Raw genomic sequence first — 11,775 nt, 5'->3', positions numbered from 1 at the left:
TCTGCTGACACTTAAGAAGATGGTGAGTCTCTAATGACACCCAGGAAATGCTCTGTACTGTTTCCCTACTGACAGCAGCCATTTCTTCATTCCTCTTTGTATATTAGCGTTGGATGCCACATTGCGAAGAACCGTGAGTTTCCCAGTCCTGTGTCTGCTGACCTTACTGAGTCTCCTGTTTCTGTGGAATTTAGCTTTTCCATCAATTCTGAGACTTGTTTCTTTAGGATGTTTTAACTTTTGTGTCATCTTTTTTTTACTTTTTTTCTCCATTACTAAACTAAACTACTAGGGTGGTTTAGCTACTTTTCCATTGTTGTGATAAAAACAGTTGTAGAAGCAAAGTTTACTTGGGGCTTATGGTCCTAGACATGCAGGAGTCCATCACCATATTTCCAGGAAGGGAGTATGGCAGAAACCAGGCATGGAAACTGGACCTTGACACTGAGAGCCAAAGGCTTACACCTCCAATCACAAGAGAAAGTAGATAAAATGAACTCAAAATGGCAAAATTCTCAAATTCTCAAAACCTGCTTCCAGGGACATGCTTTCTCCTGTAAGGCCACATCCTTTAAGCCTTCCCAAACAATGTCAGCAACCAAGGATGCATTATTCAAATGTCCAATACTATTTGGAAATGTTCCATCCAAATGAGGGGGGGCAGGACATCCCATCACATATGGGAATGAGACTAAATGGTCTTGTTGAGGTAGGGATGTTAGGAGGACCGAACTGTTTCCTTTCTCTTGGCTCAGCAGTCCTGGTCATATCTGAGGACCTCACCATCCCTGAAGATACAATGGTACTGAGGCTGTGATGACAGGACTGATCCTAATCTGCATTTTGGTTGTTCATCCAGCACATTAATGCAGAGGTTTTCTTCTCCTGCTTTCTTGTCTGCCTCTAGGCCATGTTTCACACTGAAGTATTTTCATAATTGTGAAAAGCAAAGCGAAGCAGATTGTGTATTCATGCCTCACTCATCCCCGTTTCAGCTCTGCTTTAAGTGCTGGTGATGATGCAGTTTCAGCTAAATTTAGACCTGCGGGTTATATGAATGAATTTTCTTTCCCTAGAATTCCCTGTTCTCATTAGTGGGAATAGCTGTTACACTTAATAAACAAAATGACCACAGAACTTAAAGAGTTTGTGTCCATATAAGAAACACTTATTATGATGTGTAGACTCTATTGTTATTCAGAGATAACTTCCCATTTGAAATGTTCACAGCTAAATCCACTTCTTGCATGAGGACCCCAGTCTCTTTTTTTCTGGAACCATGCCACGTTACCATGACTTGGTACAAAGTGCTTAATTACTACATCTGACATACATTAGAATTATTTTATTGGTCACATTTACATGCTTTCAGGATGTTCTGAGTTATGTCATTCAGAAGAGACTGTGCTCTGGCTTCTGTAATGATTGAGTCATGTACCCCAAAACTCTCATCTGAGGTTTCTTAGGCACAAGCTCCAGAATGAAAGTCTTAATTACAAAGTGCCTGGGACTCCCCTGGATTAGAAAGTCCATACTTGAATAAATTAGGCATTGTTGACATTTATTTAGTGAATAAAGGTAAAAATGAATTCCTAAAATGGTTTTTAAAAAGAAAACAAAAAAATAGTTAGAGAATACAACATAAAAAACTACTCTTCAAACACAAAAATAACACCTGCTGGGGTTTCATCCTAGTTCTCCAAACAAATAGACACAGAAATCTCGCAAACATGCCAACATTTATCACAATAGTAGACATGCAGAAAGAGTATGGTTTACTGTATTAATTTGTTTGTCATCTTTAGTGCAGTGCACAGAATATGGAGAAGGGAGCCAGTGGCTTCTCCACTGTGTAGCTTCCTTTCTTGTATCAAGTACTGAAGGAGAAATGATTTATCACCTCCATAGAAGAAATGTTACATACAGATTTTTTGTCAAACACTATTTACTTGTGTTTCTAGCAAGGAAGTCATATCTTTTTATCTCTTCCACCTTTATGCAAATATTTTACAGCCCATCTCTATTAAAACCTTTCTTTCCCATGATTTCATACTGCATTTTCAGATGAAAGTGGCTGCTGTTTTCCTCTTCGAATCCTATGTGCCTGTTCATTTAAAACTAGAGTGATAAAGCCTGTGAGGTTTAACCAGCCACGGTGAGAAGATGCAGTCACCACCTGGGTGCACACATACTTCCTATGTTTGTGTGCTTGCTCCTTAGAGCACACTTTCTTGACCAAGGGAAATGCTGTCTCCTCTCCCCTGGGGACACTTTAGTTGTTGTAATGGCCTCTTTCCCTGTGAATCTTAGCTTACTTCTAACACACAGTGTCTGATAGGAAAAAGCCTAGCTTCTATCACATCATCATGTGAGTTAATAGGTTGTGAGTCTTGTGTGGTGCGCGCATGTGCACACGCACGCACACACACACACACACACACACACACACACACACACACACACACACACACACACTCCTAAGGATTAAATGGCACACTTACCCAATGTTATATTAGGTAAAATGTCTTTAAATAGAGTTTCCTTGAAGCTTACTTTATTTTTCTTCTTCCAATGAAAATTCAAGCTCCCAGAGTCAGTAGGACTCAGTCAGGAAGTATCTAAGGTCTTAGGTCATTTAAAAATTTCCTACCAATTACATTCACGAACAAACTCATTAGAAAGCATTTCTGCCAGACTGTGTTTTGTTAGTTATCATGGCAACACTTCCTATTTATTTCATGTAGCCATGATGCCAGTCTTTAACAGTGACGGAGCCTTTCTTAAACTAGATGAGTGTGATCCACACACTTCGGATATAGTGATATGTCACTAAAGCCAACCTGAGATAAAGGCTCTGGAGGGTGTTGCATCATACATGCCCATGAGAGTTAAGGATGCAGACATATATGAGAGTAAGAAGAGCAAAGGAGGATTTTAAGGAAATTTCAGGAAGGATGAGAGAGGATTCCAGAGAGTTGGTGGTGTCACAAGAGATGAAAAATCATTAATATATTTTCTAGGGTTTTTTAAAAATAGAACTTAGGGAAGAAACAGGTCAAAAACTAAGGTAGTTTCTATTGAGACAAGTTGATTCTCTGAATATATTGGGAATCAAGACAATGCACATTGTGTGCATTTTCTTCATGCCCAAACACTGAGATGATCACAAGCTACTCTCATGTTGTTTACTTAGTTGGGGTGGCTGTACCCCACTCTGTCCATCTCTGACCTCTGCTCTGATAGTGTTGAGCTTGCCTCATCTGGTGGGTGCTGACTCTGCTTGGCATTGCTGCTCTGGAGAAGTTAATCAGACCGAACTCTCTTTGTTTTCAGGTTGAGTTTTACCATGGCAGGACAATAACTCTATCAAGGCTACCACGATGCTTTTGTGTTGCAGAAATTGGTGGGGACCTATTGTCCAGCTCTCTGCCATGGAGCAATTTTGGATAGGTCCCTTTCTAGAGTAGGTGGAGGCTTTTCAGAAGCCATTCTTACCAAGTATTTAGTCATACCAGTACTTAACTGCATTAGAAGCAAGACTCGGTGAAATGGTAATCATGCCCTGTATATATGCTCCTGAGGGGAGGGGCTTCTGGGGACCCAGTCAGCCTGCTGACACTGGCTTTATTCTCCCAGGATAGTCCACCCTTCTTATCTTCTCAGCTTGGATGTTTAACCACTATCTGCAAGCCATTTTTACTGTCTTATTCCTAGTGTTGCTTTACATTTTATGTGTTGTGTATGCAAATGTGTGTGTGTGGGTGTGTATATCCATTTGTGTGCATATGGCAACAGGAGTAGGCTGCTTGTGTCCTCCATCACTCCCTGCTTTGTTGTCTAGACACGCTCTCTCATTGAATGAGAAACTCTCTGTCTAGATTGGGCTGTTTGACCACCAGCCTGTAGGGATCTGCTTTTTTCCAAACCAAAGTCTGCTCATCTGATTTACACACACACCACATATATTGGCTGAGTCATTTCCATATCTCCCAGCTTAGATTGCTTTAATCCTAATATTTCTTTTAACCCAATGCCCACTTGTGCTCTACCAACAAGAAGGGATAAAAAGTTGAGTAGAGTTATGGGACACAGAGGCTCTCCTCATTTATGTAACTGAATCTTGATAATGGAGCTTAGTCATTATGTTCAAAATAGTTGGGACATCAGGCTTTGGTCTGTGCTCTCATCTTGGCTCAGATTGTGTATTACTGACCAATAGTATGTCTATGGGCAACCATCCTATATGTATACTTCTTGCCTTGTTGCCACTATTAAAGAAGAATCTTAGTACCTTCTTCTTTTCCTCTTTCTGTTTCCTAAGCATGCTTTCTCTAACACATTGGGCTTTGTCACTCTCTCTATGAAGCTCTGCTCTCCCACTGTGGCCATGGCCCGACTCCTGGGCATGGCCTTTTACCTTTTCTTGCCCATTCTCCTCCTCCAGGGAGATGTTGAGATTTGTAGATTGTCTGCTCTAAGTTATTTTCTTTTAAATGGTAACAAAATTATCCTTAAGCAAGAAAAAAAGGGGGGCAGGCAGAGGACAAGAATCTTGGAAGTCAAGTTCAAGGTTGCCAACTGCTATTTCCCATTTCTCTTCTAATATGCTTTTAATTCCCAAGAAGAAGGAAATCCGGATTATTTCTGCGAAGCCTTGTGCTAAGGACACAGCACAAGATAGATTAAGTTCTGAGGCTGGTCATAAAAATAAAATATTTCATATGAGTTTCTTACAAGAAAGTGCCTAGTCCTTTTTAAAGTACTGAACTCATCTCGAGGAACACAGGGTTTTTTGACAGGGCTGATGATTTCTGGGGTCCTTCTCGGCCTTTAAAGCATATTCTTCAGCCCTCTGGTAGATAAGGAAACACAGTGTATATGCAATATGTCTTCTTCTATGCTGTTTCTCCCCTATGGCTCAGGGTTACACAGGAGGTAGGCAGGGAGCAGAGGCTGGTGTCAGAACAGAACTAAGGCCTGCTGGTCTCCAGAGACTTTCAAAACAAACCCTATAGTTTTCTGAGAAAAAATGATTTAAATGTTTATTTCTTTTCTACTCCAGATACCCTTCCTGTAATAGTTTGATTTTACTTGCCTTTTATAATATTAATATACTATAAAGAAGCTCATGAGAAGTAGGGCCTTGGAATCATGGTCGAGAGGCAAGCCAAAGGTTATAAAATATTAACATCTTGCATGGTTTTGAGTTAAGAGCTAGGGGAGAGTAAACAGGAAAAGCAAGAGGGTCATATGAAAACTGCAAGTTGCTCACACATGTTGTGCAGAGAAAGATTAAAGGCTAAAACCACAGAGTCTGAAGCACTAAGGAAGATGAATAGACATTTGTAGTTTGGTATAAAGTAGAGAAGCTAAACAGATAAGAGAAAAGACAGAGTTGTAGGCCAGTAGCATTAGGCCAGCTGCCTCTCCCAAGAAATCCTTGAAGAGGATATTGAGGATGCTGCTGATCTTTCATGCAATGCCATTTCTAATGTACTTACTGGTAATAGGTTAGATTGTAAGTAAGGATACCTTCTAATTAAAAGTGTCGACCTAAGGGACCCCTCCTTAGACAAGGAGCTACATATCAGGCAATGAAGAACTGCTGAAGTTATATCTTGGTGGCTGTGAGACAGTTAACTGTGTCACAATCAAGCTGATCATGTTCATGCCAATGTACAAAGAGAACTCAGTATAATTTATATCACATAAAATACCTGTAAGGCTAAAGCATCAACACCAGATAATGACTAATAGTTACCGGACAGTCAAGTCGGTAGCTAACAACACACAACTCAGAGACATACAAAAAGGGGGCTTCAAACTGCGTGATCATCTCTCTGGTTGAGTCAGGGAGATATGAATATAGAGCATGTAAGCCTTCCACTACTGTGGTCTATACTAGTCTCAAGAACTAACATCTGAGCAATTTCCTTAGCCTTTTTCTAGTCTCTAACATAGTCATATAAAAATCCCAGATAAAGAACTTTAATACATTATTTTCTGAGCTTTCTTTCATTTTTCCTCAATTTCTCACTTTTATTTTTATGTCATATTTAATATTTATTCTTCTTTGAGTATACCCACGAAAGTCTGAATCTTTAATTTTCTTTGGCATGGACCACTGTCCCAGGCCAGTCTTTGGTGACCATGAACATTTCGCACCCTGTGTTCTTGGGTCATACATAACTGGCCTGTAAAAAGTCCTGAATACTAAAAATAAAATCTTGCATAAGTTTTAATATGGAAGTCTGAGAATCATTACAGATGTTATAATGACTATTCTTGGTTTTTAACTTGACTACATCTGAAAATAACTAAAACTCAAAATTGGCAGGGTGTACCAGTGAAGAAATTTTGCTTAATTTGAAGTGCAGGATTCACTTTTAATCCAGATCTTTGAGGTAAGAAGACAACCCTTTAATCCAGATCTTTTGAGGCAGGAAAGGACATGCCTTCAATCTGGACCCTTAGAAGGGAAGACATTCCTTTAGTCTAGATATTCTGTGCCTTCATGTAGGCTTCCTGAAGAAGGTGTGGCAATTCCTCTAGTTGATGCTCTCTTGGATGATTTGTTGACAGCTGAAGCTAAGTGGAAGACTGGTCAATGGGATGAAACGTTCACCGGAGAAAATATGTACTTCAAAAATGATGAAGAAAAAATCAAAATGAATGAATAAAATTAAATTACATGAAAACATAAGTCAGAGTGATCATAAATGTATCAAATGAAGGACAAATGAAGATATGAAATACTAATGCTTCTGAAATGGGAAAATTAGCTAACCCATGATTGTGGAATGTTTGTGGGGTAGGTTGGTTTTGTCTCTTGGTTCCTGGGGGTTTTGGCCTGTCATGATGAGGGTATGTTAGAGGTGTCTTATCTCAGGCCAGACCAGAAAACAGAAAGCAGTTGAAACCAGAGGCTTCCAAGGCCCAGCTCTAGAGACCTGCTTTCTTCTGCTAATCACATCGGTAAAAATTTTGAAGTCTCTAAATACAGTGCTACGTGTTTGGGACTCAGCATGCAGAGCACCAGACTATGGGGGATATTTAGATCAAATGTGACTACGGAAGCTCAGATTCAATCAGGAATCAGGAAACCAGAATCTCAGTCTGCACTGTGTGACAGGAGCTTCCGATGTTCACTCCCGAGAGCATGCCAAGCTCTACAGCTGTTTCTCCACTTCCATCTAGAATAGCATTCTCACTTGCTGTCTGTAATACAGCCACAAAGGTCCTTGTATCAAATAACTGCTAAAAGGAACCACACTCAGTGCTTTTGAACAGTGACTGTAGTATTTCTTTACAGACCATGGCCCGGCTTGGTGGTTCAGCTGACCTGAGTTGGTCCTCACCAGTTCATCCCACACTCTCTGTCTGGTCAGGTCAACAGTGGGCTAGCTGAGATGGTGCAGCTCTACTCATGTGGTTTCCTCTTCTAACAGCATGTTAGCGTTGACTTGTTTTCCACAGTGTCTCCATGGTTGCAGGAAGGCAAGGAGCATAGTCAAGATGTCTTGGATGCTTGGAACAGATACTTCTGCTAGGAGTAAGTCACATGGCCAAGTTCTGGATCAGTGTGGGAGAGGGACACCAGCTTTCATGGTGTGGACTTTATTGATTTAGAATTAATGGATATGCCCTTAAACTTAGTTTTTGACAAACAGTTATTGAGAATTCATTGTGTAATCCAAATGGGGAAAATGTAATGGCTCTATATGCATACAAGTAAAATCATGTAAACATGGAGAAAATTGACATATGATTACACTTAGGAAAATGGTTAATGTCTTCTTATTTAAATAAAAAGAACAGCCTTACCAGGGCTTCCAAAACAGGCCTCTCCTGAAAGTTATAAAATATTGAGGACATTGAATTGCAGTATCACAACAAAAAATTAATACCTCTGCTAACATACGGGAGCTTTGGGGAAGAGTGAGAAATGTGGTTCAATGCACATGATTCCATCTGCTGTAGGTTATATATCTCTCCATCCCACAAGCGCAGCTGTAGTTCTAAATGATGACCCTTTTCATTCTGCTCAGACTTAAGCCTTATGTGCAAGCCAGTGGCAGAACCATAACAAAATTTGAAATTTATTGGGGTCTTCTAGAGAGCTTATTTATTGGTGAAAAGGGGAGGAATGAACTTCAATTTTCAGTGGCTCTGTGGTCCTTCTGTTAACACCCCTAGAATTTTTGGGAACATAAACCTGGCTGGAAGGCTCAGTATTCAGTTCAATGAAAGGACACCGGCCCAACACATACAAGACACTCAGACTCGTCAGCAACATACAGATACATGGGTACACAGTCACACAGGGACACATACATATAGACACCACACACACCACACACACACACACACACACACACACACACACACACGAGAGAGAGAGAGAGAGAGAGAGAGAGAGAGAGAGAGAGAGAGAGAGAGAGAGAGAGAGAGAGAGAGAGAGAGAGAGAGAGAGAGAAAGAGAGAGAGAGCGAGAGAGCAGAGCATGAGTGCTTGGTGACTTTGGTGGCAGGGAGGGGGGAAGAGGGGGAGAAAACTATTCTCAAGGATCAAGGTATCAAAGCATATTGTAAGGAGATCCCTCTTCCTCACCCTTCCCTCCATACATACCTTTGTCATGCTAATTTTTAGTTGATTCCCAAGGAAAGGAATGTGATATGGTCATCTGCACAACTCTATAGAATATTAGTACCAAAAACAAATAGCCAGGTTTGTAGCATACTTTCACATCACATCTAGATTGATTTCTCTCTTAAGCCTCCACCACCACATTAAACACAGGAAAAGGCTGGCTTGCTGGTCTCAAGGAGAGTAGGAAGGACTTGTAGAATAGTGGTGAGCTGACTCAGCTGAGTCCAGCTTAGGCTATACAGTGCTTTCCAAATACAGAAAAGGGAGCGATTTTAACCACAGTGGTCATCCAGCTTATATCAGGTTCCTTAGCACCAAATTTGTAGTTTTTATATTTTTAAACAGCAACAACTAACTTATATAGGCTGTCTTTACCTTCTCTACTCTCCCTTGGCTGCCTGATTAACTCTGGGATTCAAAATTGTGTAAGATGGAATATTCATAATTTTAGCTTCAAGTACTAGTTGGTCCCTTAAATATGCAGAAACTCCCAAACTTAATTGTTTTCACTGAATTCAAATAATAAAATTTGAGAGGCATCATCCTGGGATCCAGAAAACCTAACTTGAGTTCTGACTTTGTAGTAATTGTTAACTTTGGCTAGCTTCTTAAACTTTTCTTAGGTTTCTGCGCTTCTGAAATGGGATAAACTATTTACTTCAGACATCTTAGGATAACCAGTTAGCATCACACAGGGGAGATACTTGTTTAATGAAAATCCATGTGTTGTGACCCAAACAAGTATACTGAATCCTCACCCTTGTAAATGTGACATTCGGGTCACTTCAGTTAAGATTAGACAATTCCTATTCCAAGGACTAGTGGTCTCCTAATTAGAGAGACAATTGGATGCACACGGTGACGAAGGCCAGGAGGACAGAGATGTAAGCAATGGAGCTGTGAGGTAGTGGCTGCTGAGGGTCACTGACAATGACAGAAGGCCTGGAAAGGCTGGAGTAGAATCATCACCCCTGCAGCCTTCAGCTCTGACAACACAGGCATCCTAAACTCTGAACTTCTAGTACTGCGTGAGAAGACTACCCATGGCTCCATTTAGGTTGTGATAGACATAGTTATCCCAGCCTTAGGGAGCCACTACAACTTCCTTGTTAGCCATCATGTCAAGCTGGGTATCTCACAGAATAAAATCTGGATTTGGGATTTACAAGCATCAAACACTGAGGTTCTGAGTCCCTCAGGTAAAATAATAATGATTGTAGAATTTGAGGATGAAAGTGAGCTTACCTGCATCTTTGAAAAAGTAAAGGTCACAGAATTTCTACATATATGCAACAAAAAATTAACAGTCACTTATATGTGTCCATTTAAACTGCTATCCCTGGAGTTTTTACATCCTTGTCCATTTAAATCTCTTGGTCACACCATAAGACAATTACAGTCAGATTGAGTCAGACAAGGGAAACTTTACTCTGCATATTTGAACAGAAGGGAGTGGCTGGGGAGCTAGCTCAGCTGCTAAGGTACTTGCTGTACAAGCCTGAGGTTATGAGTTCAGTTCCACACACCATGTTTAAAAGCCATGCTTGGTAATGCCCATTCTAATTCCAGTGCCAGAGACAGGCAGATCCCTGGGGATCTTTGGCCACAGAACATCATCTAAAGTTAAGCACTGGCACCTGGGCATACATACTGGTACACAAAAAGCCAACCAGCAGCCAATCAATTGAAGAAGGATTAGAGCAAGACATGGCATATGTAGGCAATGCGACTGGTGGGAAGTAGAAGGCCCTCAAAATGGCAGCCACGTTCTTGTTCTGTGTTCTGGATACAAAGGGAGGAAACAGTGCAGAAATACCAGGCAGGATTAAGGTCAGGACCAGGGAAGGCTTCTTTCCAGAGGGCTCCTGTGCAGGAGAGTCTATCTGAGGTGGCCAGGGACCCAAGATTGAAATATCTTGTGTCTGTCAGCTTCCAAACCATTTTTGAGAGGAAAACTCTTGAGAAATAGAAAGGCAAACCGACTTCCCTAAATCCTTCCCTAAATCTCACTAGTGGGTGAAATTTGCACCCTACAAGACCCTTCTCCATCACCTATAGCACTGACATCTGAGATCTGCAAGGTAAGGTGGTGCCCTGTGGCTTTGTGACGTCACCATTGGTGAGTAAGAAGAGGCCACATTTGGTTTTATTTGTGAAATTGAAGCAAATAACTTTTTTTTTTTTTTTGAGAAATGTTACATGAGAAAATATTACTTGCTTAAGAAAATAACTTTTGGTCATATAAAAATATCAGACAGGGGAGAGACAATTTATTTTAACTGTTAAAAGTATTCAATTTCACAGCATCACGATAAGATAGAAAATTCTCCATATTCATTGCAGCAAATTTCACTTCCACAAGATAATTTAAGATGTCTCAGAAAGTCGTGTTTCTCAGTTTGCGAGGGTTCCAAAGTTGTCTGGCTTGTATGGTTTCCTTTTTATCATCCCCAGTAAGATGCCCGAGAGCTTTGCTGTTCTCAATAAATAACAGCACACCAAAAGAACATTTCTGGACAACTTGGACTCAAAGATGACAGCAGTAAAATCAGAAGTGTTGCATGCACACATGTTATTTTCCAGTTTGGATCAGGGTGGACATGGGAGTGCAGAGAGTAAATGAAGAAATGGTTAATTAACTGCAGGAAGACAAATGGTTGTATGCTTCTAAAATGATTTGTTAGGTATACTTAATTTTAAAAAAAATCAACAAGTCTGCTGGAAGCTGATAATTAGTTGAATAATGGGTAACACAAATCCTTTCTAGAAATTGAAAAAGAAGAAAAACCAGCTGAAGGAAGCAAAATGCTCCTTGCAGTGAAAGAGGCATGTGTGAGGAGTGAGCAGCTATTTCACTTAAGGCAAAATAAGTGCTGGTCCAGATGGGTTTGGATCCCTGGGTTTCCTTTCACCTCAGTGACTACAGTTTCCCCTTGACATGCATTACTAGATGGCTGCCCTGTCTCAGTTCCTGAGCCGGTGCGGATAAACATGGGCTGCGATGATTTCCATCTAATGCAAAGGAATGAGAGCATCCCTGGGCAGTTAGCCCTCTAGGTAGACCTGAACTTCTGGAAGCTGTAGATAGCATTTAATGGCTCTGTTCTCTGTGCCACCGACGGAGTG

This window comes from Acomys russatus, chromosome 3 (assembly GCF_903995435.1).
Source record: "Acomys russatus chromosome 3, mAcoRus1.1, whole genome shotgun sequence".
In the NCBI taxonomy this organism is placed as follows: Eukaryota; Metazoa; Chordata; class Mammalia; order Rodentia; family Muridae; genus Acomys; species Acomys russatus.
This window is presented reverse-complemented; position numbering follows the sequence as displayed.